Genomic DNA, 27,156 nt, shown 5'->3' on the forward strand with positions numbered 1-27,156 from the left:
GGCGTGCTCTTGTGGATGCCCTCTTGGATACTTCTTGCTGTTATTTCTCTTCATCGGCTTCTCTAAGCCACTCATTCTGGGAGGGAACCCGTGGCCCTTGATCCCTCGCTCCAATAGCTTCATAAGCTATTCTTGTTAGGATTTCTCCTCCTCCTATGTACTTTGGCTTCTGGTTGTGCATGGCGATTACTTGCTCGTGGATGTATTGAGCATAACTCACCTCTTTTGGCATGTTGCTCTTCAGTGCCCATGTGATGGTTGTCGCAATGGCATGGGGTGGTGTAGTATACTTCTGCGGTCTTTTACTGCACACATGGAGAAACTGGTTGTATAATCGGCAAAGGGTTGCCGCTCGTTGATCTGCCATATCTCCGTAGGTTGTATTTTGTTTCTTTGATCCATAGACCTCTATGGCCTCCCTTCTTTCTCTGACAGAACTCCCTTTGTTGTGCAGCTTCAATGCATCTGCAATGAGCTGTGGAGTGATCTGTACTTCAACTGTTTCTCCATCCATGGCTGTCAACGTGGCTTTCCCATCCTTCTGAATGGATGTTGCCAACTCATACACTCTTCTTGTGTCTACACCTGATGGTCTCGAGGTGAAGAACCTGTGTAAGTCAGCCCTTTCCAGGTATCTGCTGATGTTCTCTGATCTGCTATAATCCATTAATTCTCGTGGGATCATAGGTACATCGACCGATTGCCCTTGAGGATCTCTGAAAGTCCCCTGGTAGATCTTTATTCCCTCTTTTTCCAGTACTGCTTCCTCCACCCAAGTCTTGGTTGGCTTGAGGGTTTCTGTTGGAATATCAAAAGGTTCTGCTTCTGCAAGAGCATTCTTGATGGTTGGTCTTTTTCTCTTAGTTGCCGATGACTTAGCGGAATCCATGGATCCTGTAACTCCAATTACAGAAGTTAGCGTCTTTTTAGTACTGAAAGCCAAAATGAAGCTTTTAACTATTCAAATGACTTGAAAATTGAAACATGAGCTATTCAGGGCCTAAGGATGCAATGTAGGTGAAAAAATATGCAAACTGGGCTCAAAAACATGCTTGAGACATCATACGCGTATGATGTCTTTTGTGTCAGAATGACTTCATATTGGTTGTGCTTGTAGCTGATAGTGTATACATGAGTATCATATGCTTGGATTTGAGTTTGGATCCCATTTGGTCAAGTTTTGGCCAGTTCAGTCCAGTTCAGGCTCTTGGCAAAATTTTGAAAGGGAAATGGATTTTATGATCCAAATTGGATAAAACTTGGTGGTTCACCTTCAAATGGCATGTAGATCACTTCTGTTTGGTGGTTGAAGCCCTGAGGTGCCAAAATCACATAGTGAGACATCATACGCGTATGATGTCTTTTAGTGCATTTTTGGACCAATTTTCTCTATAAGCTTGGTTTTGGCTTTAGATAGGCTTATTCAGTGGATTTATCAAGTTTGGATAGAATTTGGACTAAAAATGGCTCTGGAGACATCATACGCGTATGATGTCTTTTTCATCAATTTTTCATGGGATTGGTTTTGTGGACTCTCCATGTGCTAGTGAAGGACTGTTTATACTCAAATCTTGGTTTGGACTTGAATATGTTGGATTTGGGACAAAAATAGGCTTTGTATGAAGGATTTTCTCTTAATTGGACTAATGGGGTGATCCACCTGACCAAATGGTTCCAAACTTCATATGTAGCATGTATTAGATATATATAATGGATGTATGATGACAAATGAGCATTTTTTGCTCTGTAAGTGCAAATAGACATCATACGCGTATGATGTCTTTTGTGTCAAAATGGTGCTTTTTGGTTCAAGATAGCTTGTAGATGTGTTAATCAACAATCCTACAAAGTTTCAATGAGTTTGGAGTTATTTTGACAAAATTAGGACCAAAAATCAATTTTATGGCCTACTTTGCGTCTTTTTGGTTTTCCTTGGGTTTTCTAACTCCAATTCTCATGATACTTGGTTCATAGGATGTGATTAACATGTGGAATGAGGCTATGCACTCAAATGTTGAAATGGATGTGAAAATCATGCTGTGAGACATCATACGCGTATGATGTTTTTTCTTGAAATGTTGGTTATTTTGTGCAAAGAATGCTTTGTGCTAGTGCCCTAAGCCCTGCTAACTAGTTTTCAACTTAAAAAGTCATCAGTTTAGCTAAAAAGCCCCCTTATAGGCATTTCAACCTCCGAAGTCGTCTTTTTGCCTTGGAGTTGAATTTCTTCAACTTTTCTTCTCGAGAGTTGCATTTCCAGCTCATTGGATATGTTGTGAAGCCACCTATTTGGTTGAACTTGGACTTTGGCTCCCCGTTCTCCATCTTTCTCCATTTGGTTGCCCGAAAGCGTCTTTTTCACCATCGGTAAGTGAATCAGCTTTCTTTTGGGTTTTGCTTGCAAACATAAGTCATCCATGTATATTTGAAGCTGCTTGTGAAGTTTCATGTCATTTGGTCGTCAATTTTAGCCGTTATGCCAAAATGACGCTTTGTGTGTCTGCAACCGAATCGGTTGTTCCGACCTACTTTTGGTGATCCAAACCCGGAGATACTCCATGGTTGCATTGCCCTCGATGTTGTTAAGCTTCCTGAGAAGTTTTGTGTCGTTCCGACAACTTTTTTCTGTTTGCCTCTTGCAGGCTCTGTTGACCTAGGGTTTTTTCAGTCGTTCTTTCTCGAGCTTTGAGTGTTAGAAACTCATCTCCTATACTAGGGTAACCCACCTCTAAGTTCTTGCAAGGTTTGGTTAGGCGGTTGTGCCCCTACCTAGCGTTCTTCCCCATTCCCCGTCTGCTCTTGTTTCTTGGTTTTGGTGAGTTTTCGCGACAAAAGTTAACGATAAGCATCAAAAGCTTATGGCAACGAGTCTACCTCTCATGTCTGGTGTCCTCTGAGCTCTCGTAGCAGTCGTAGAAGGCGGTAGAAGGTCGGATGCTCCTGTGTGCTCTTTGCTCTCTCCAAGAAGGTAATAGTGGAAATGAGCTTGATAGTGAAGTGAAAAATACTTAACTTCGGGCTTCCCGGATCACTTGTTACCAAATTTGACATGTGCTCCTATCTCGTCGTGAAATGCACTTTAGGATTTGAAATTTCTCAATTTGGACTCCTTTTGACCTGTTTCTGAGAAATCTGTCCACTTTGCCAAAATATTGTCATTTCGGCTTTCCGCAACTTTTTCAGAATTGTATCCAATTTTTACCATGGGTTGCCCTTGTCATTAGGACCATCACCGTCTATTCTTTTCTTTTTTCCGATCTCATTTCACCTGCTTTTTTATTTTTCTTTTACTTTTATTAAGAAAATCATAAAAAATAAAGGAAAATAGCAAATTGAAGCCAAAAAATTCCAAACATACACGATAAATAGCTGGTAACCCTGTGTATATGAATATACACTTCTTTGTGATTTCTGGACTTGGATTACCACTTTTTTCCACTTTTTAGCTCCAAAAACACTCTTATTTAGTGATATTTACACATCTAGAGACCCAAATTCATCATTTGATCTCTTCTTGTTGCAAAACAAGGTATATAAGGGCATAAATATTATCAATATCCGCAATCAAACATAAAAAATTGCAAAATCATGTAAGACACTGCCCTTGTAATATAATTTTTGTTTTTCTTTGTTTTTCCCGCTTGTAGCTGCTTTGTAGCTCCTGTATACCTCCCCCCCTCCTAGTCTGAGTCCTCCCGGACGACTATGAAGTGTCTGTGGGCGAAGCCTTGTAGTTGTTTTGGTCATAAATTCCCAATGTAATTGTAGAGCGACGATACAACATTCTTTCCAATAAAGCTGCTCTTTGTTTGATTGAAGGATTGGTGGTCGGGTTTTGGGTTGGTTTTGGCACTTCGGTAGTAGAATCAGTAGATGGATTCTTCGTTACCTTGTTGTCTTTTTTCACAATCCAATTTTGCTTCCGCTTTTCTTGTGCTTGCCACAAACTCTTTGCGACCCAAACCTGCTTTGTTCTGTGTGTTGATTTCCTTAGCTTGAAATACCTAGGAGTTTCCGTGGCTTGTACTGAAGGGAATTCCCGTTTACAAATCTTTGGGATCCAAATTTTCTTGCTGTAGCTTTGTGCCGTCATGAACTTCTTTGGAATCCAGATCTGTTTCACTGTCCTTGATTGTCGGGGATCACTCTGTTGTTTGGTATTGAAGACTCTGTTTGTGTTTTCTGGCACCACCTTTTTGGTCTCCATACCAACGTTGACTTCGTTTTTTCCCAAGGTTGAGCTGTTATATTATTGCTTGTCTTCCTTATCCACTGTTGAGAATTCCTCGTGGAAGAGTAATCCGGTTGTATAGAAACTTTTGGTTGCCATTGCTTCTTCTTTTTCTCTGGTTGTTGTTTACCTTTGTCTTTGGATTCTTCCTTTAGAGTTGTCTCTGATCCTTTGGTGAACTTAACTGATTGACTTTCACCTTCGTATTTGATAAGCACTGATTTAGAACTCCAGTCAATCATTGCATTGTATTGCTTCTGCCATGGTTGTCCTAGCAATAATGGATGTTGTGTAGCTTGGTCTTCAACCACGTAAAACATATGAGGATACACATACTGGTTAATCTGTATATGTAAAACTGTGCATCCGACAGTTTTGATTGAGTTCTCAGAGTAACTTTTTAACTCTTGCTTGGTAGTTTGTATTTTAGTGTCATTTGTCGATTGTCTATACAAACTGAGTGAAAGTAGGTTAGCTTGAGCTCCTGAATCCAATAGTGCTCTGGCTTTGATTTGGTTGGTTCCCACTTTGCATTCAATGATGGGTTCTTCTTTGTCCTTATCCATTTCTGTTATACTGACTGCGCTTATTCGTATTGCTCCTTCATGGCGCTGTTTCTGACGCAGTAGTCTTCTTTTCTCCATTCTTTCCTTCGCCTCGACTTGCGCCTCCTCCACAATCATTTTCTTTTTCTGGACATGAAGCTTTTCTTGATGTATTTTGAGAAGCATGTCTTGTGTTAGCGGCAACAGATACTTTTTCACTCTGCATCCACTAATCCAATTGGGCATTTCTTCTCCGTCTAATGTAGCAAGCTTGACGGCTCCACTTGGTGATAGATCTTTAATCACCAGAGGACCCATCCCTTGCTTTTTAAGCTTCTTAGCATGCTGTTTCAGAGTGTAAACTAGGACATAGTCCCCAACTTTAAACTCTTTAGTCCGCACATGCTTATCAAAAAATTCCTTTTGTCGCCTTTTTTGAGCGTAGATGGAAGCTACTGCTTTTAGGCGAAGCTCATCTAGCTTTTCTAGGTCATCTATTCTATCAGAGAGCTCGTGCCCTATCCACTCTAGATCCTTAGCCACCCTTAAGGTTGAAATCAAGAATTCTATTGGCAAGATAGCATTTAGCCCAAAAACCATGTTATATGGGGTCGTTCCTATGGATGTTTTATACGCCACCCTATATGCCCATAATGTTGAATGTAACTTTTGGTCCCAGTCAGTTCTCGACTCAGATACAATCTTCGTGAGGACCGTACATATGGTTTTGTTTGTTGCTTCAGCTTGTCCGTTTGCTTGTGGATGATACGGGGCTGATTTCCTATGGATTACCATGAATTCATCTAGAAGGATCTTTATCACTTCATTTATAAAATGTGTGCCTCGATCACTCACAATTTCTATTGGCAATCCATATCGTACAAAGACGTATTCATACAGAAATTGTGTCGTGGTCCTGGCATCTGCTTTTTGAGTTGCCTTTGCTTCGACCCACTTTGTTAGATAGTCTGTAGCCACAACGATGTATTGTGCATGAGTCTTATATGCAGGAGGTGAAATGGGTCCAACATAATCAATCCCCCATTTTGCAAAAGCTCTTGCCCCCATCATTGGTCTAAGCGGCATATCATCTCTTTTAAGTGGTACTTTGGTTCGCTGACAGTCATTACACCGTTTAACGTATTCCTCAACGTCCCTATGTAATGTTGGCCACCATATTCCTGCAGCTAAGACTAGTTTTCCTGTCTTATCACCTGAGAAATGGCCTCCACCTACTCCTCCATGAGCTTGCTCTAGGATTATCACATACTCAGACTCTGATGCGCAAATCCTAAGCTGGTTGTCTTTACCTCTCTTATAGAGTTGATCTCCTATTAAAGCGTAATCTCTAGCTTCTGTCTCTACAGATTTCTGACGAGCTTTTGACGTTCCTTCTGGGAAAGTTCTATTTGTGAGATATTCAACAATATACTGATTCCATTCTGGAGCGATCATTATCTGATATAATGTCGAATACTCGGCTGGCGGTTTTGATGAACATACAATACATACAGTGACATATTCATGTACGCTTTCTTTCATTCATGGCCAATAGACTCCCGATTGTAACAAATTCCTATATGTGTTCCTTCTTGAACAATGAAATGCACATTCCTGAACATGTGCTTCGCGCAGATATATACTATATTCCTCAGGATTGATGCATAGTCGTAAAACATGATCATTTCCCAATTGATACAACCTTCCTGCAACCAATTGAAGATTCTTGGATTGCTGAATAGCAATATGTTTCAGGTTGTATTCTCTTCTATCGAACTCTCCTCCATAGGTTAATAGGTTAACGACATTTTGAGACCACTTAGGTATCATTTCTATGTTGAACAAGTACGCGTCTGGCATGTCGTCATCTACTCCTATAGGGTCTTCTCCATTCGTCAATCGCGAAAGATGATCAGCTCTAAGATGTGTTTTTCCTTTCTTTACTACTACCGTGAAGTCGAATTCCAGTAAGATAATGAACCATCTCACTATTCTCCCGGTATTGCATGGTTTATTCACTAGGTAGAGCAAGGCTTGGTGATCCGTAAAAAACACAAACTTGTTGGCTAGAAGATAATGCCGAAATTTCTTCACAGCATAGATCATTCCTAATCCTTCTCGCTCTGTTGTGGTGTAATTCTTCTCTGCATGGTTGAGCTGTCGACTGGCGTAACAGATAGGAAAATCCATGTTTCCTTCTTCTGGCTGAGCCAGAATACATCCTATTGCATATGCCGAAGCATCTATATGCACATGGAATATCTTCTCCCAATCTGGTGATTTCAAGACTGGAGCAGTAATGAGTGCCTCTTTCAATTTCTTGAACGATTCCTCACACTCCTCTGTCCATTCAAAGTTCACTATTAGCCTGTAAAGTGGTTGGCCTATTATAGCGTACATGTAAATGAATCGTCTATAATATCCACAATGTCCCATAAAGCTCTGTACTTGTTTCGCATTGGTTGGTCTAGGCATATCCACTATAACTTTTATCTTCTCTAAATCCGTGGATATTCCGTTTTGTGAGACAATATGTCCCAGAATTCTGCCCTGTCGGACCATTATCACACATTTCTCAGGATTGAGACAAATGCGATATGTCCTACATTTCTCAAATACTTTTCTTAGGTGTTCTAGATGCTCATCTCTTAGTAGAGAATGTACACATAAGTCATCCATGTAGATTTCTAGAAACAGCCTTAAGTATGCTTTGAAAGCATGCGTCATCAGCCTCTGGAAGGTTGCGAGAGCATTGGTTAGACCAAAAGGCATAACTCGATAAGCATAAATTCCCCACTCCGTTGCAAAAGCTGTTTTATGTTGATCTTCCAGTGCTATGGCTAGCTGGTTATATCCTGAAAAACCATCAAGAAAGGAGTATGCTGTTTTCCCTGATACACGCTCGAGAACATGATCAGTTATCGGCAGGGGATAATTGTCCCTGATTGTTGCAGCATTCACTTTCTTTAAGTTGACACACACTCGGAGTTTTCCGTTCTTCTTAGGTACTACCACAATCGGAGATACCCAATCAGTGTGTTCAATCTCGTATATGAATCCAGCTTCCATTAGCTTATCTATCTCTTCCTTGATTCGCTTAGCAAAAGTATCATTATATGTGTATGGTCTCTGTCTGCTAGGCTTTGCGTCTTGTTTCAGTGGGATTGAGTGTTGGCATATCGATGGGTCAACTCCCTTTAAGTCCTTATAAGACCATGAAAACACATCCCTGTACTCTCTGAGAAGACTCAAAAGTCTCTCTTCCTCGCTTGGAGACAAATCTGTGGCTATGTACACCGGTCTAGGCGTCTCACCTGGAGCTGCTAAATCAACTGTTTTTGCATCCTCCGGTCCGTCATAAGATTCGTTCTCCTTCCACTCTCGAATAGGTGGGGTTAATATCACCTTCCTATCCTCTATTGTGAATTTCCTATAGTGAGAGGGAACATCCATGTTTTCCTTGATTTTGACGTTTTCGTCCTCTCCACTCTCAATTTCTGTCATCCAAACTTCCTTCAGAGTTTTCTTGAGCTCTCTGTACTTGTTTCTACGTTCTAACTTGGACTCCGTGTATTCTCTGTTGCGCTTGTTCTTTTCTGATTTTTCTGTTTCAGTTTTCGTTCCATTCTTTTGAACTTGATTTCTTGAGCCTCTTTTGTCTTTTCGTAAGCTCTTTTGATCACTGCCTCTCATTCTTCCAGAAATCTTATCCTTAACACAATCTTCAGCCTTTACTAGCATTAGGAATTGATTTTTTCCTCTTATTTTAGTCATCGGATTGGTTCTAACCCCTTTTGTTTTTTTCTTTGCTCTATAGTGTTTCTGGCGTTGTTTAGTTTGGTTCGGAAAATCATAAAATCGGACATCCGTTATAGTTTCTTCGTTTCCGCTTGAATTGTCCGTTGACTCGTTGTCTGCTTCATTTCCCCACTCTGGATGATTGGGAATGTCGTGAAACACCTCTTCTTCATCTTCCTTTTCCAGTGTATCGTTCTTTTCAGTTTCTTTTTCGAGCACAGTTCTCAACATGAAATACGGAACCACGTCGTACCCGTCCTTATCGCAAAATTTTGTTGTGGGACCATCCGGAATTGCACAAACATCTAGGGTTGCTAGAATGTGTGTCCATTCTAATGGTTCAAACGTGTCCTCTGGAAAGGGTTCTCCTACATAAGTTTCATCTTCGATAGCCCTTTCTAAAACACATTCTTCTCGTTTTAGACTTCCACATTTCGAAGCTCCACACATCCATAACTCCTTGGGTTTACCTAACCAAGCTGGAAATTCGGATCCCGCCAAAGTAGCTGAATCAAACTCCTCTACCGGTGTTCGGTTCACATCTTTGTAGCTATGGTCTTTCAGGTTCACACGTGTAGTGGTTTCCATATTTCTCAGGTATATATGATCGTAGCCCCAATCTTGGACCATTTTCAACTGTCTCATGAATGGTCTTCCCAATATGATATCATAGTTATTCTCCTTGGCAAAATCGACAATAGCAAAAGTATGTTCGTATTCAATGCCGCAAGAAGTCACTACAACTTTCTCTAATAACCCCATAGGTTTCTCCATGTGTCCATCTGCTAATTGGAGTTTCAACCTAGTCTTCCTTATTGCTGGTTTCCCCCATTTTTTCCAGATTTCTTTTGTAGCAATGGCTACCCCAGCTCCGCTGTCTAGTATTGCCATCATGTTTACTCCTTGGAATTCAACTGGTAAGGTTGTATTCCCCTCTTCACCTTCGCAATACTCTCCGACCTTGTTTAAGGGTACAGGCTTAGCGTTCTTTTGTGGTTTACTCAGATCTTGTATACCCTCTTTCAGTCTCGATGTTGGGTCTGTTATCCCGAATTTCTCCAAGCATTTTCCTACAGTTGTCCACATATGTGGTCTTAGCCTCAAAAGCTCAGCTAGAGTGATAGTGCATGTCACTGGTGTTGACAAAATCTCTATCAATCCTTGCGAGTCCATGACTTTTTTTGATGAGATTTTTCGTGACGGAAGTGCTCTAATCTTGGATTTTTCTTCATACTCTCCTAAGTATGAAGGTAAGGTTTTCAGTGAATGAGGTTTGCTCTCCATTGTTCTAACAGAGCCCCCATCTCCCTAGTAAGATTGCAGATCCAAGTCCACTTGAGATCCTACCTCAAATTCCACTATGGGAGGATTCCTGATGTCCTTTTCCCAATTTGTCTAATTAGCTTGGCAACTTAGCTCGTTTGCAAAGTTTGCCTCTCTCACTTGTTTCCAAAATTCATTGTAATCCTCATCTTTTCCGTAAATCCTCTGTATGACTGGATGAAAACTCTCTATCTCCTGATCGGTTCTGTTCAGTACTATGCGGTCATCCTTTTGTGTATTTTCAGGCTTTTGTGCACTGGGAGTCTTTTCAGCTACCCGTGAAACGATAGTCTCTTGCTGAATTGGGTTTTCCTTCCCACAATTCATTGTTTCTTTTGGTGGTTCTAATAAGGCTTGTGCAGTCTCGATCATTCTCTGGCACATTTCAAGTCTCTGCTTTTCCAATTCCGCGTTTGGGTATGTCATCCACCTCTGTTCTTGTGTTTGGTTGTTCTTTAACCTAGCTTCGTAAGCTCTCATCAGTGCGTCCAATGGTTCGTGTACTTTGTCGACTAGCACTGATCCCCCTGAGCTTAAGCTCGTTGTTTCTTTGATACTCTTTTGTTTCGTTCTTTCCGGGCTCATCTCTCGTTTCCCGTTTTGACTCTCAAGTTTTTCTAATCTAGCTTTAGTTTGCTTTAGTTCCTCAGCTAGAATAGCGTCTTCACGTTCTTTTCTCAACTTCATGCGTGCTTTTCTAGCTTTCCATGTGTTTTTCTGACTCCGCGGTCCTTGACTAACCACTTCAGTCGCTAACTTTTCATTCTCAGGTTCTCTAGTGGTTTTCTTAGCTTGAGCTCTAGTAACAACTTGCGTTGGTATCAGAGTTTCATTTTCAGACCCACTGCTGGTAGGAATAGTTTCTAACATATTCAATGTCGTCTTTTGCATTTTGTTTGGATTCTTTGAACAATCCTCAATGAAGTGAGTAACCCCACACTCAGTGCAATAAGCGTTAATTCTAATGATTTCCGTATGTGGGCAAACATTCATCAGATGGTCACCCCCACACTTGTAACAGGGTCCTAGTGCTGGTCTTGGTCCCGCTTGATTCGTCCTTTGTGGATAGGATGGTCTCTGTCCTGCTATCCCTCCATGAGCTATGAACATCAAGGTTCTTGCGTCCATATTGTATCTCTCTTCATCAGAAGCACTTGTAACTGTTGGTGTTCCAACATTCCCCATCATGCCCCATGGTTCTGGTTGTTTTGGTTCTTCTGGTGGGTAATACACTGTCGGAGACATGTGTGCACCCGATTCTTTGTAATAGGCTTGAACAGGCACTAAGGCTTGTTCTTCCTGATTCTCTAAGGTTGGTGCATATCTAATGCCCACTGGTCTTGCTCCTGGTAAAGGTGGTTGTTGTCCCAATACCGGTTGCGGTCTTTCTATCCCCATAGGTCCCGATACATTTCCCGTTGGGTATCGAGGTACTGGATGTATCTGAGGTGGTGCTAATTGAGCAGGAGGTGCATACTCGTGCTCCCTTACATACCCTTTGTTGTAATAACACTCCTCTGTTGGATGATTTGTCCATTTTTGTTCAATAGCACACCATTTCAGTGGTTTTGGCAATGGTTTTTGGTATGGTGTCATCCTTTTTAGAGCATCTTCTATCATTTGCTCTACATTTGGCATGGTTGTTGTTTGAACATTCTTTTTAGTGGTAGTCTCGCTCGCTACGGAGGAGGAGCTACTGGATGCAAAATCTGTATCCGCTGACACCTCTCCATAAACTGTACAGTTATCCACTAAGTACAATGCCTCTCTCGTTACTTGCTCGAAACTTGTACAAGCTTTCAAGTGCAAGTCCTTCTTGAGAGTGTCGTTCCTCAGTCCCTCAATAAAGAGAACAGATAGTCTGTCATCTTGTGGTCGTTCACGTACTGGACATCTCTCAATGTATTGTTTGAAGCGAAGTGAAGCTTCCTTCACCTTTTCGTGTTCTCTCTGTTTAAAAGCATATATTTGTGAGACCGTATTGTGCTTAATCCCTCGTTTTGAGAATTCCTCAGTAAACTCTCTTAGCAAATGGTAAATGTCATGGAATCCCCCCATGTTCATTGGTTGAAACCATGTCAATGCAGTACCTTCTAGAGTAAGACCAAATCCCTCGTATTGTGTATGGAAATCTGTTATCTGCTCAGCTCTTAAGACTTGCTTAAAGAGTGACACATGTGCATACGGATCTCCTGAACCACCATACTTCTTTGGCATACACTTGGCTACTTGAGATGGTCTCATACGTCTATGATCTGCTACCAATCTCATTGCTCCTGTGTCTCGGCTAAAGCTTTCTCTAGCATCATGGACTTCATGGGTTACCCTTGTCGGTTCCCCCGCCCTGAATCTACTACTAGGAGGTAAATGTGATGGTTCCACTTCAAACCTTGGACCTGGAGTGGTATAGGTGGGGATTGGAACTGCACTACCTCGATTCGTCTCCATTGACTCTCTGGAATGTAATGATCCCATTGGTCCGAGCTTCGAGTCCCAAGGTTGACTGAAAGAGTTAGCAACCTGAGTTCTTTGTCCTCCTGTTGTCATTGAGTGTTGCACTCCAGTTGTTGGTGCTGGTCTATGTGAGCTAGAAGTAACATAATACTGATGTAGTGGTCCCCCAAAGTATGTATATCCTTCTAATTCTTTCTTGTCCATTGTTGAGTATTGCCTGCCATACTTATCGTAAGCGGCAATTTTCACTTCTGATCCCTCTGTGTAGGTAAAGACATAGAGTCTTTTTTGGTCTGTCAACTCTCCAGTGTAGGGTTCTTCACATCTATAATAGAGATCTTGCTCCCCATTATTATATTTGTATAGCCCCATATAGATGTTATCAGTGTTGATCCTTGTAGTTTCATTCTCTCTTCTTAACCTCGCATTAGGGAAGTTTATTATTGGTGCTTTCTCCTCGAGTTCTTCATCTATTTTGGCTTTGGTGCCCATCAATCCCCACTTGTCCACAATGTTAGGGTTTAGGACTACCAAGTACATGGTACCCTCGTCATCTAGATATCTATCTCTGCTATAGCTCACAGGCACTAAGTCCTTGAACTCACTAGGTCTTTCTTCTATCTTTACACAATAGCGGTCCATTCCATCTTTGTAGATCTTTGCACCTTGCTCATTGTCGTACTGATATTTTATGAACAATAGCTTCATTGTGGCGGAAGGGTTTGATGATCCTGTTGCCATATTTTCTCTGTTGTTCCTGTTCGAGTGTTCGGTGAAAATCTCGTAAGACCTCTCCGAAGAAGTATCAGAAACACTTCCTTCAAAGATCGGCTCTAATGGTTGCACCCAACTTTGGTTTACACTTCCCTCGGTTGATATGACACTTGCTGGTTCCCCTTGTTTTGGTTGATTATTCCGGAGATTCCTGCCCGATCTCAAATTCATCAATTCCCCTAAAGGACTGTAACTTTTCCGTCTCGGCAATTTGTTTTCCCCAAGTTTTTGTGGTCAGAATTGATCCAAGCTGATTGATACTTGGTCAATTGTTTAATCTTGTCAGTTGGACATCTTCTGTTTCATCAAGTGAGAATTTTGTCGCAGTTATGCTGAAAAAGACATTATACGCGTATGATGTCGTTTTTCACAGATTTTGACTATTTTGGTTATGCTCACTCTCAGTGGCCCCTTTATGCTCTGTTCACTCACAAAATTCAGTTTGAACTCTGTTTGAGCAAGTTATGGCTAGTTTAGGCTTTTCTTGGCAATTTTCTGCTTTTGACTTGCTTTTGGGTCAATTGTTATCCAAATGGGATGAAACTTGAAATATAACCTCTAGACAGCTATTACAATGGATCTGTGTTAGCAAAGTATCAAAATATGTCCAAAATTAGGTCAAAGACATCATACGCGTATGATGTCTTTTTCATCAATTTGGGTCCAAACTTGATATTTATGCTTCCTACAGTGCCTGTAACAATCTTGTCAGGTCAGATATCAAAAATAAGCAGTGGATGTGCCAAAAGACATTATATGCGTATGATGTCTTTTGTCCCAGATTTTGACTATTTTTGGTTTTAAGCCTTCTCCAATGTTTATAATTGAGTTTCAAGTGTTTTTGTCAGGTTTGAATGTAAAAACAAGATCTGAATCCAAAATTTCCTATTCTTTGCGTTTCTTGGACTCCGACTTGTCTTTTCGGGTTTCTTTGAGTGTTAATGCTCTTGTTTTAAGTTGAAATTAGGGTATAACCCCCCTCCTGAACACTTTGGTAAAGTCAAAATTTCTGTTTTGGTCTCTGTTTGGTCATTTAGACATCATACGCGTATGATGTCTAAAGTTGCAGATTTCCAGTTTTTTGGCACAGAATCCTTCCTAAAGCTTTCTCAAGTGCTCAACAACTCCCAGATACACAGAAAATTTCTCTGACTTTTGTTTATTGCAAGTTTCACTACTAACTCGACGGTTTAGTGATCTAACATGCAATCAACCATATCAAGCAAATACTCCAATGATTACTAGCTCTAGATCAGGATCAAATGAAGTCCTACCTAAGCTATTCCTAATCATAAAATGGGTTTGGTAATTGTGACTTTAAAGATATCCACTGTCACTCACGGACTAGCAAATTCTTCTTCTATCAACAACTACTCAACACCAACAAAACAACAAACAAATCTAAGCTAAACTAAAAATACTGTCAACACGGAAGACCCAGGAATACCCCACTTCCTAGTATCTCTCGAGATCTTCGGAGTCCACCACTCCTAGATATTTTCTAACTAAAGTATACAAAGTAGTTTATACGAATCACCTCGTAGGATTCGTCTAAGGTCACCTACTTAGGGCTCTCGTCCCCGGCAACGGTGCCAAATGTTAAGGCGGTTACGCCGCTAGCGGAAGCTAAATAGCGAGAACTCAACCAACAACAGAATTTGTCAGACGAGGACGGAGCTTGACCCGCAGGTGCATGGAAACAACTAGGTGGGTGTCAAATCACCTACTCGACCTTCTAATGACAATCACTACTAAGGAAATCAAATCTAAGTTCTAAAATACGCAAGTGACTGAAATCCGTACTACGAACGAATGCTATATGAAACAGGATCTAGAATCATTGAATCGATCTCAAACTCAAGGGGAAGTCTATACACTAGGTAAGAACAACACCCTAAAGACTTGAACTGCAAAATCAACCTATAACCACTCTGTGCGGTAAACGCGTATGAAGACAGGCCGAAAAATACAGGTGACCGAAACTTGACCCCGATGGTACTAATGTGTAGCTCTACTCGTTGTGGTTCTATAGATATGCTGCACGCTCTATTCCGACACACGAGTTGGAAGAAAACTCACACCGAAGCTCGTAGGAACTTACCACACGTAGAAGCCGATAGCGCGCACTCTTGGTATCTGTGCGTAGCTCTCACGGTTGCTAACACAATGGCGGTGTCGCTTCTCCAATGGCGGCCCCGTAGCTCGCGTAGCAAGAAGATAAGACTCTCTCTCTCTCTCTCTCTCTCTCTCTCTCTCTCTCTCTCTCTCTCTCTCTCTCTCTCTCTCTCTCTCTCTCTCTCTCTCTCTCAGACACAGTCACGGCGCTCAAAAACTCACTTTGATTAATTGAATCTTCCTTAGGTTACAAAACTTTGGCTTATATACCTCAGCCTTGGAGGTGAGAACATCTCTAATTATTTACATCAACATGTGAAATTACTTCGGGATTACAAGCTGGAAACTCAATTGAGTCCCGTTACTTAATGAATGGCTCCAATCAAAATTAATGTCGGAAAGACATTTATTACAATCAATGGTTACAAAATGATGGGTGTGAGCAAAAATGTGGGTGTGATCCTCTGCTGGCTCAACAGTGGATGAAAGAACGCTAATGTTCATTGCGAACCAGAACTACAAACCAAGAGGATATCCTAATAGGGCGGGACAACCTATGGGACCACCTCCTCAAAATCAACCACCAATTGGACCGTGCTATAATTGTGGACGTACAGATCATTGCGAGCATAGTTGTCCTTTCAAAGGCGAAAGAGTGATAATTTTTGGGTTTTGTGACGGGTGTGGTGTGAATCACATATTGCCAGATTGCCCAAGGAATTCGGACAACAAGGGAAAAGCAACTATGAATATTGTGGGGGTCTTACCAAGTGCAAGCAGTGGATCAGAAACCAAACCCATGATCTAAATCAATGCGGTAATCAGAGCCCAAGCCAAGGACTTAGAGAAAAACAAGCCATTCGAAGAAAAGGTCGAGTTGCCTATACCCACAAAAAACGAGAGTTTATATGTGAGAACACAGCGAAAATCCTGGAAGGTGAAACGAGACAGAATGAAAGCAAGAAGGATAAAAACCCACATTGCCATGCAAAATGAATTACATGAAATGAAAGAGTAACTGAAATAAGAGAGATAGTAAAACTGATGAGGACAACAACAAGCCGAGGAAAGCATCCTCAGGGGGATCAGTCTTGGTCGAGAAAGTGCTAGAGCCTTTAGATGCTCTATTACAAGCATATGAAGCAAGGCTAAAAACAAACCAAACCTTAGAGCAGAGATGGTTGACTTATCCTCAACCAGAAGTGGAAACGAAGCGTTTGGAAATGTGTAAACACCTTATTGAAACAGCCCAGGCATTGATGGAACCTAATGCGATTAGAACTCCAGAACAAGAAGTGTTGATTCACAAACAGTGAGAAAAACTGAAGATCGATGAATCAGAACAAATAAATGGACCCAGGCCTAAAATTATATTGTCATTGGATCACCGAGTGGTGTCGAACACCACTGATGATGCTAAGTCAATGACTATAATGCCAATTCCAGAAGTGGAAGAACCATGGCCATAACTCGGGGGGTTCACTATGTGTAAAACTACCATATCACGTGAGTTCAAGACGTGTTTGAAAAACCCTTTATCTGTGAATTTTGTTAAGAATCTAATGTACCTTTTTCTTTTAAAATCTGTAAGTTTTTTCCAAATTTGAAAAAATAATGCCCTTCTATATATATATTTCTGTAAGTTTCAAGAACTTTAAATACCCTTCTGTTGAACTCACGTGATAGGTTACATTTTTATTAGGTGACCTCCCCGGGGACCACAACACTTATGGGAAACCATTAGAAATAGAAAGAACGGAAGAGCGACGTTACAGTCTGCACCAATTCCTAAGGTTAACATGGACAACGAATTTTATCCAGGAGATATACAATCGTTGTATGGAGATGCAGGAACGGAGGTTTCAATGGAAAGCAAAGCTCAATCCCTAAAAACCCTGCCTTCATTTATAGGTGAACACGAGGCACAATCAGAGATAAGATTAGTTCCATCCCAAATGAGAGCTATTTCAATAATGATTGACTCAAAAAGTTTTCAAGAGATGCTGTCGACACCTGTAACATGCACAATCACACTGTCAAAACTCTTGAGAGTCAGACCACACTTATGGGAAGACATAGGGAAACATTTGAAGAATAAAGGAATAAAGATTCCTCTTCAGACAAACCCTACGATAGAAGAAAACAAACGGGAAGGTCAAAACCCAAAGCCCAACCTGTGCCCATAAACAAGGTCGGAGATTACTGTGAAGGTAAGGAAGGTAATACAACCTTACCTGTCAAATATCAGGATATAAAGATGATAGCTATCCTAGACAGTGGAGTGGGAGTTGCAATTGCTACAAAGCAAATCTTGGAGAAATGGGGCCGTCCAGCTCTCAGAAAGACGAGAATGAAACTGCAACTTGCAGATGGGTATGTAGAGAGACCATTGGGAGTCCTGGACCAAATAGTTGTAACTTCGTGTGGAATTAACTATGAGCACACCTTTGCCGTGGTAGATTTCGGAAAAATGAACAACTTTGACATTATTTTGGGGCGACCTTTTATGCGTCAACCCAAAATGATACAAGATTGGGGGTACTACCAAATTTACCCAAGGCATGAGGAGCTAATAACAAAAATCAACATGAAGGATCATAGCTATAGAGACATTGCAAAAACACTAGTGCACGATGATTTGATTCAACCACAGTGAATGGAAAAGAAATACCTGCGTGGTTACAAACGAAAGCACATGTCTGGATGTGTGGAGCATCTGATTGTGGAGACTTAATCAAAGAGGAATGTGTGTTGGAAAGGTCAGTAGAAGATGAGGCTTATCTCCCAGAACCTTTCCCCGAACATTTATTTGAGCCATTTGGGTGGACTCAAATATTGTCAACCTTGGATGTATGTGTTAACGAATGCATGCCTACAAAATTTTGTGACGATGAAGGATACGACCTAGTTAGTTGCAAATGGCTAGCGTCATCCTTGAGTCAGGATCAGATAGCGATGAATAAGAAGAATCACTATTTGAGATTGAGTGTAAAAGAATAGTTGATGAGATATCTGTATTGGACGATAGGAATTGAACAGAGGAGGAATTCACAGACTCACTAAGCGACGACCTTCCATCACTAGGTGATGAAATCCAAATGATAGATGCTGATGACAAAAGATCAAGTGGATCAGAGACAAATAGTAAGTATATGTCGAGACCGGATAGGTTTTACGAGTTTCCTAACCAAAAACCTAGTCCACAAGAGCGGTATAGATCAAAGAGAACAAGGAAATCAAGAGCGAATAAACATAAACCCATGCCTCTTGTCAATGACAAAACGGGATATCTAAAGCTTGTAAAAGCTGACGATTGTGTCAAAGACAAGGTCACTGGCCGGTTTATCAAAACTAAACCATGGAAAAACAAAGAAAAAGCGTGAAAAGAAAACGACTGAGACACAGAGGGAGGGGGAAACACGGTCTAGAATGACCAAAGAAAAGAGGAAAAGAGAGTACAATAAGCTCAAACAGACCCTCAAAGACATATGGACAACTGAAATGGAAACAGATGAGGACATGAATTCTGACAAAATGGATGTGCCGTCCCATTATAAGAAGTATACCATACAAGATAGAAAAATCATAGTGCAACAACCGATGAGAGAATTGAAGGAACCTAGTACATCATACGACGGTCTTGAGAAAGCCAAACGAATAGATCTAGCAGAGCCAGGAGAAGATCCAAAACCTGCATATATTGCCACGGATCTTATTGAAGAAGAGGAAAAGCTTTTGATAGCTACTCTAAAACAGTATAGAGATGTGTTTGCATGGTCATACAAAGATCTTAAGGGTGTGGATCCAAGTATCTGTCAACACACAATACCCCTTAAGAATGACGCCAAACCAAGTAGACAACGTCCTTATACTTACAATGAGACGTTTGGAAGGAAGATCAAGGAGGAGATAGATAAGCTGAAAGAGACAGAGTTTATTTAAGAAATTGAGCACACTGACTGGGTTTCACCGATTGTAGTGGTCCCGAAGAAAAATGGAAATTTGAGAGTATGCGTCAATCTCAAGAAAGTAAACGCTGCTACAATTTGGGACAACTATCCCCTGCCCATTACTGATCATGTAATAGAAAGAGTGGCAGGAAAAGAAGCTTAAAGTTTCTTAGATGGATTTTCAGGCTATAACCAACTCGCAATAAAGCCAGAGGATCGGCACAAGATGGCTTTTGCAACTGAATGGGGCATTTTTGCATTCAGGGTAATGGATTTTGGCTTAACGAATGCACCAGCCACATTTCAGAGGCTGATGGGTCATGCTTTTAAAGAAAATCTAAGACAGTCCTTAGAAATTTACATGGATGACTTGTGCGTTCACTCTCTCGTAAGATTGGAGCACATAGAGCACTTGACCAAAGTGTTCAAAAAATGCAGACTATATCGGATTTGAGTGAATCCAGAGAAATATGTCTTCATGGTAAGACAAGGAAAAATATTGGGACATATAGTGTCCAAAAATGGTATTTCGACAGACATGGAGAAGATCAGCGTAATTGTTGATCTACCACGACCAGTAAAGGTAAAGGAGGTACAGGCATCGCAGATTTATCTACTCATGCACTATAATTGTGAAACCACTTTATGCGTTGATAACTAAATTTGAGTGGACAGATGAGTGAAAGAAAGATTTTCCAATCAGTTACTCCAGTAGACAACTAAATAGTGCAGAGAAGAATTACACAACAACTGAAAGGGAGGGTCTGGGTATGATCTATGTTGTGAAAAAGTTTAGACATTACCTACTTTCCAATAAATTTGTATTCTTCGTTGATCACCAAGCACTGTTGTACTTGGTAAACAAACCTTGCAGTACGCGGCGGATTGTACGATGATTCATCATACTGCTTGAGTTTGACTCCACGGTTCTAGTCAAAAAAGGAACTACACACCAAAGAGCGGATCATTTATCTAGAATGGTGCATGGAGAAAACCCTGTAGGAGTTGATGATGATTTGCCAGATGCATATCTCTTCAACATAGAAATGGTTCCAAGATGGAGCGAGGATGTAGTTCCTTTGTTAACTATTGGGTCATTGAATTTGACAAGACAACCATCAACCATTGCAACATCTAGATCATTGGTAATGCTGGCTGGAAGGCTATACAAATAGGGATCAGATCAAATCCTTAGGCTTTGTGTTGAATCAAGTGAACAGGACTTGTATCTAGACCAGTCTCATGTACAAACAACAGGGATTCACAATGGGCATGCACAAACGTATCAAAGATTAATGATAATGGGTGTATATTGGCCGAAAATGCAACAAAGTGTTCATAAGAATATCAAATCATGTATTATCTGCACTTTTCAAAAGCCGATAGAACACGCGACTCTATTCAAATTATCTGTAGCACCCAGATGGAGTAACTACATTGTAGAAGAGAACAACCATTAGGAGAAAGTTGGACTCACTTTTGGGCCTTTTAGTTCTAGAGAGAGAGAGTGATGCTCGACCAATGAGGAAGAGGCTAACGTTACGTTGAAAATCAACATTTTGGAGCCAAGCTCTTTTAGGAGAAAAGAGAAAATATTATTTTTGTTAATCAAACTGCACAATTTCACGCTTTCAAGGCATAAATGCCATAAGTCGTACTAACTCTGTACCGAGGAATTTCAAAACTTTCATTGAAGACTCTATCTAGTATCTATATTCCCACCCAAATACGACTTTGAGTAGCTCTACTTCCCTCTCAAAAACTTCTTCCCTTTTTCATATTTGTGCTAATCTTTCTGTGTATTCTAGTGCACACCATGACTATGTCTCGAAAGCCTAGCACTACCATTGACTGTGTTAGCATTTTTAACAGTTATACTATAGATGATCAAGCATGGATACCATCTCGAGTAACTATCGGAAGTTGGTGTCTACTGAAAACTAGGAGGAGGAAGAGGAGGCAACGCAATGATTTTGTGGAGGCTTTCAAGGGACAAGTTAAAGAGTTTAAAGTGTGTGCACAACGCAAGCGGGTGAAAGAGGTCCTCATACAACGTGCTTTCCAGCATGCAGACTTAAGGTTGCAAGCATCTCCTCCAAGTTTTCCAAGGCATCAACCCAGCTGTAAGTTATGTTGAGCATCTCACTTAGTGCATGATTATATTCGAAGGTTAAGTGGTGGATATCATCTTTGGTATGTTTCAGATATTTATCCATCGAATAGGACAGATTGGCAACCAGTTGAGAGCATAGTTGGGATTTTTGATACTTTCCATGCATTTATTGGTGAGTAAATGTACCGAGGAAGACAACACAAGGAACTTTCAGATAATGGAATATTCTTTTATGATATGTCATATGTGGAACCGAGAACTTCCATTGGTTGGGGTCGTGTAGCTCCATTGTCACTTCATCCTTTGACAGCAAGGATTGGTCTTTGCTAGCTTCGCAAACTAATGAAAGCTTTAGGAATAAGTTGTTTCAGGATATGGAAAAAGTCCCTCAAGTATTCAATTGCCACAAAAATAGTTCAGCTCGCACTATTTATGCCTCTTGAAGTGTTTGTAGATTTTTTCTTCGATGAGCAAATAAGAACTACCGCAACAATGTTCATTTGCAAGTCTGAAAGCTGTTTGGACTTTTTAGATGATAATTGGGATAGGAAACAATCATAGAGCAAAATCTGTATTTTGCAAAAGAAGTCCATAATTTGCAAGTTCATTATAAGCTCTCAAAATTTCATAGTGTCGTTTTACTATTTTAGATATCATCTTCTTAGTGGGCAGCTTCTTCCACTCGACCAATATACAAAGTCTAGCCTCGAGAACAAACCTTTATCAATGGAGATCTACTTTTGAGATAACCTACTTACTGTGATGGAGACAATGGCAAGCACAACTCTTGCACAACTCAGGGTAGATCTTACATGTGAAGAACTTCCACTTTAGCCGGGATTGTATGCATTCAGTCTCAACAATAGAAAGGTGCTTACTAAATGGATGAATTTTGATTGTCTTTAATACATTAAGATAGAATCTAACTTTTTCTTCTTTTTAGATTCCAAGACGTAAGGAGAAAACAACATTGTGCAAGGAGTCACTTACAAATACACTTCACTAAATTGCTTCCACCGGAAGATAGGTCACATACCTTGTGCATGCAATGAGCTTTGATGCCATGCAAACCATGATGTACTCTTCAGAATGACTAATACAGAGACATTTTGTAGTGGTCAAACAATGTTTAAAAAATGTACACTTTTCATTGTCTAAAAACTTTACAAATTGTGTTGTTCCTGTCAAGATATATACAAGTTATTTCCCTTTCCCTACTACTGTCGTCTCCCTTCGTTTGTGCCACTGGTCCCTTTTCCTCTCCCCCAGTTGCTGCCACTGTGTCCCTGCCCTGTCCCCCCGTTGCTTCCACCGCTCCCATGCCCTCTACTTTGGTTGCTGCTACTTTTGCCTCTGGGGACACTGGTCTCAGGCATCCTTTCACGTCGTTCGAAATCATGGGCCTCTTCCATGGCTTCCCAGCATCTTGCACCTCTGAAGCTTCCCTCTATTCTTTCTCTTGCCGTCAATGTGTAGCCCATTCCTCTACTTTTGTGGCGTCTGCATAATATTGATTTATTGCTTCTTGCATATTTTGACACGTCTTCTTGAGTCTGATTGTAGTGCTGCATCATTTTGTCAACGTGAGCCTCTTTGAACTCCTGAGCTCTCGTCCCTTCCTCTCTTGTACATCTGTTTACCAAGATTATAATATGTTGGATGGCCATTATATAAAAATGTCGCACATCGTTGGAGGTGTAGTTATGTAATTGAAGTTCCTGTAGAAGCGTGATAATAGGAAAGTAAGTAAAGTTGTTGCTTCTTTTAATACAAATGTTGTAGCAAACAATGAAACATCTTGAAACACCATATTAGGGAGAATGGGAATCTTCCCATTTTGATTCTTTCTTAAATACAGAAGTGCAGACCGGTTAACTTGTCTTTAAGTTTCTCAAAGCCCTATCAAGTGACTTATCTTTAAAAAGCCCTTTAAAAATGGAATTGATCGCGCCACCAAGCGTAAAATTTGGATTAGGGGTGTTCAAGTTATGATGACTCTTAGTTTTGATCATGAGTCCCAGACTCAAGGGAAAGTCCCAAATTCCCTAATATGGTCTTTTGATTACTTACGTTTGATACATCCAAAATTTGATTGAGGAGCAACAAGACATTCAAACAAGTTGGGCAGCCACAACTATAGTCATCAATCTGCATGCGATTACCTGTTTGTGCCGGATGGTATTCCCTAGATCACGTTCTAACAAAACATGCTCTACACAACATAAAAGTTTTTTTGCGGCACTACATACATAACCACTTGAGTTAACAACACTACATACATAACCACTTGAGTTAGCAACACATTACAAAGAGACACTACTTTCAAATGTACCAAGATGTGCCTTACGTTTTTAAAGGACAGTGAAATGCCTTGCTTTGCACGGAGTTTGCGTAGTGAACAATCTTACCTTCAATGTCAAAGAAGAACAAACTCCAATGATGGCTACACCAAAACCATCAAAGATGAGGAGAACGATTCTAAATGCAACATGGTTTTTACAAGGCAAGAAAAAACTCATGATTGATTGTATGCAATGACCAGAAAGCACTCTAGATCAAAATTGACTCTGCTAAACCAGCACATCTGAGCCAAAAAGGAAACTCCGTTGTTTTGCAACATAGGGGATATCAGCGGATCTATTATGTATATTTTGCTTTGAACCTCAGGGAACAGAAGCGAGACAGCGTGACTAACATGAATCAATGGTAGAGATTAGACTTAAGATATTTCAGCGGGCTGTCACTGCCACAAACACATGAGTCAATACCAAGCGACTGGGGCAGCTTCGAATTCCATAAGCCACTGACTCGCTTGGTATTGACCCATGTATTAGTGGTAGTGATCCATCTAATGAACCAAGCGTGACTTATAAAGAAAAACTTGACGACTACCGTGAAGACATGGGTCAATACCGAGCGAGTAGTATCACTATCCAATTCCATAAGCCACTGACTCGTAGTGAGCCATTTAATGAACTAACCATGACTTTTAAAGAGCATGAGAATTGCCACAAAGCAATGTGGATGACCACATCTGTTGCGTTGGAGTTGGTGAAACTGCGCATGCATAGGAAGTCTTGTTGATCGAGGCTCCTCTGACCTTCCAGGCAGCAGTATCTGTGTATGCAAAGGTGCTGCGCTGAGCAAAACTTGCAACTCCTCTTCTTTCTCTTCGTTGATTTGCTCTAAAATAATCGATCATTTGATAAAGGCTCTCGTTGGATGGCCCTTGTGAAGCAGAGCCTTGCCCTTGCCTTTCTTGAGCTTTATCTCTAGCTGCCTGAGGCTCCTCCCTAATAGCCACAGGGTCCTCCCTAACAGGCACAGGGTCCTCCCTAATAGGCACAAGCTCCGGATCCTCCATGCCTTGCTCATTTCCCTTCAACATTGGTTCCTCCATAAATGCCTCAGGGTCCACCCTAGCCTGCTCATGCCCCTCATCAGCCCTTACTAGCTCCGGATCCTCCATGAATTGCTCGTTTTGGGGTCTAGTTGGCTCCTCCATAACTGTCTCTGTTTCTTCCATGAATACCTCGGGGTCCACCCTGGCTTGCTCTTTCCCCTCTGTGGCTATCTCAGCCTGCCCATCTGTGTCATTTCTCTTGACCTGTGTGATCGTGTCCTCCTGCTGTTTATTTCAGCCCTAGACGGCTCTCTCTGTTGTGCACGAGGATGGAGAGGGGGGATATTAAGTATATCCATTGTTCTCATATCCCAAATAGGTACTGGCTAAAGCAGCCCATCATAGCGGAAGTGCAGTCTCTGAAGAGTGTCAAAATCCCATGGCATGATAGTAACGTGGTGTGCATGGGCAGCTAGTATATATCCATCACTGAAGAATTCAACGAGGTAGTCTTCTGTAATTTCTTGAAGTCAAAGAAGTGCACTGCTGGCCCATCGCATGCCAACTCTCCACTGCTCGCAAATCTCTCGCACTACTCACAGGAAAGGAAGACGTGGAATAGCCGGTTGAACGTGTCATTCGATCCTTAGTAGCTCTTGCAGTACACCTCTGTGTTCCTCATATCGGCATCTTCTTGCTTGAGCATTCAAAGAGTCACCTGTTTCCCTTCTAGGCGTGGCCTTTGCACAAGGCATCTCTACAAATAGCATAACAGAAAACAACATTTTATTTGTCAGTACAAGGGACTTAAAATTTCAAAAAAGGTCGGTACCAAGAAAATAGGTGCATCGAACAGAGTTTGCCTTCCCTTATTCGCTTGGTACTGACCTCAAAAAAGTGTAATAGCAAACATCATTTATATTTTCTGAGGTCAGTACCAAGCAAACAAGTGCATCGAACAGAGTTTGCCTTCCTTTATTCGCTTGGTATTGACCTCAAAAAAGTGTAATAGCAGATATCATTTAAATTTTCTGAGGTCAGTACCAAGCGAACAGGTGCATCGAGCAGAGTTTGCCTTCCCTTATTCGCTTGGTACTAATCTCAGAAAAGTGTAATAGTAGATATCATTTAAATTTTCTAAGGTCAATACAAAGCGAACAGGTGCATGGAACAGAGTTTGTCTTCCCTTATTCTCTTGGTAATGACCTCAAAAAAATGTAATAGCAAGCGAACAGGTGCAACAAAATACCAATGTGAAGGAGACGTTTAAGTCCATGCTGTCCTAACTGTCATGTTGTGCCCTCCCATCACCTCCCCTAATCTAGGGGGGTGATACCATTGCTTCTCCCTCCCATGTCTACCTCTCATGAAAACGCATGGTGGTACTCCAACCCACCGCCTCACAGACCACTCACCGCCTCACAGACCACTCATCAGTCAGAACCCAGGCCCTGCTTTTCAGGCATGTCCATCTATTCTATTTAACCAACAGTTTTTTCAGAACCTCCCTCGAGGCTACACAGAGCAACTAGAGGAAGCTTGGAAAAGTGGTGATTCCTTTCCAAGGGACACTCCCAGAGTGCCAGCAATATTGCATTTGGGCCCTCCTCATGAGGTCCCCCCTTGGTCCTCCCTCGATGGTACCCTTAGCGTTCTCCACAGACACATCCTGGGAGTGGCTGCTGTCAACACGGGAGTCAATCCTTGAGGTAAGCCGCTGGTAATTCTGCCTGCCTCAATTGCCAAACCAACACCCCCATCCTTTCCCCCTTAGTATCAACCCTTGGAAGCTCAGAAATTCTTTCCTTTTTGTTCCCAGTTTTCAAGCTCCTAGTTTGAAGAACTTATTGACTGGATGCATTGTGCAGGATGCTAACCTCAAGCTGGAACAAATGAGGATCTACAGGCACAGAGTCTCAATCCTCAAAGACTCTCTGGATGCAAGAAGGGCTGAAGACCTACAGGGATTGCTCGCCGAGAATGGCTCTCTAGATGTTATCTATAATTGGGTACAGGAGATGAAGGATGAAGTGCTTGAGCTAGCCAGTAAATATGAGGAAGCCTTGCAATTTTCCAACAAGCTTCAGCAAGAGATAGACAGCTGGCTGTGAAGCAAAGGATTAACTTCTAACTATTTATTCCCAGTTGTATCCCTCAAAAATTAGTAGACCACTTTTTGTAAAGTCTGAAACTTGGCCTTTGCGCATGTCCCTAGTGTTTTCTAACTCAAAAGCCCCTACATGGGTGTTAAGCTGTAATTTTGCTTCTCTCTTATAAGTTCAAAACTCGTATTTGGTATTAAAAAAACAAGTGCAACAAATAGGGTTTACCTTCCCCTTATTTGCTTAGTACTGACCTTAGAAAAGTCTAATAGCAAACATCATTTATATTTTTCGAGGTCACTACCAAGCGAACATGTGCATCGAACAAAGTTTTCCTTCCCTTATTCGCTTGGTACTGACCTCAGAAAAGTGTAATAGCAAACATCATTAATAAAGGCGATGGTCAGT

This window comes from Adiantum capillus-veneris, chromosome 9, assembly GCF_014529385.1.
Source record: "Adiantum capillus-veneris isolate H3 chromosome 9, ASM1452938v2, whole genome shotgun sequence".
Taxonomy (NCBI): Eukaryota; Viridiplantae; Streptophyta; class Polypodiopsida; order Polypodiales; family Pteridaceae; genus Adiantum; species Adiantum capillus-veneris.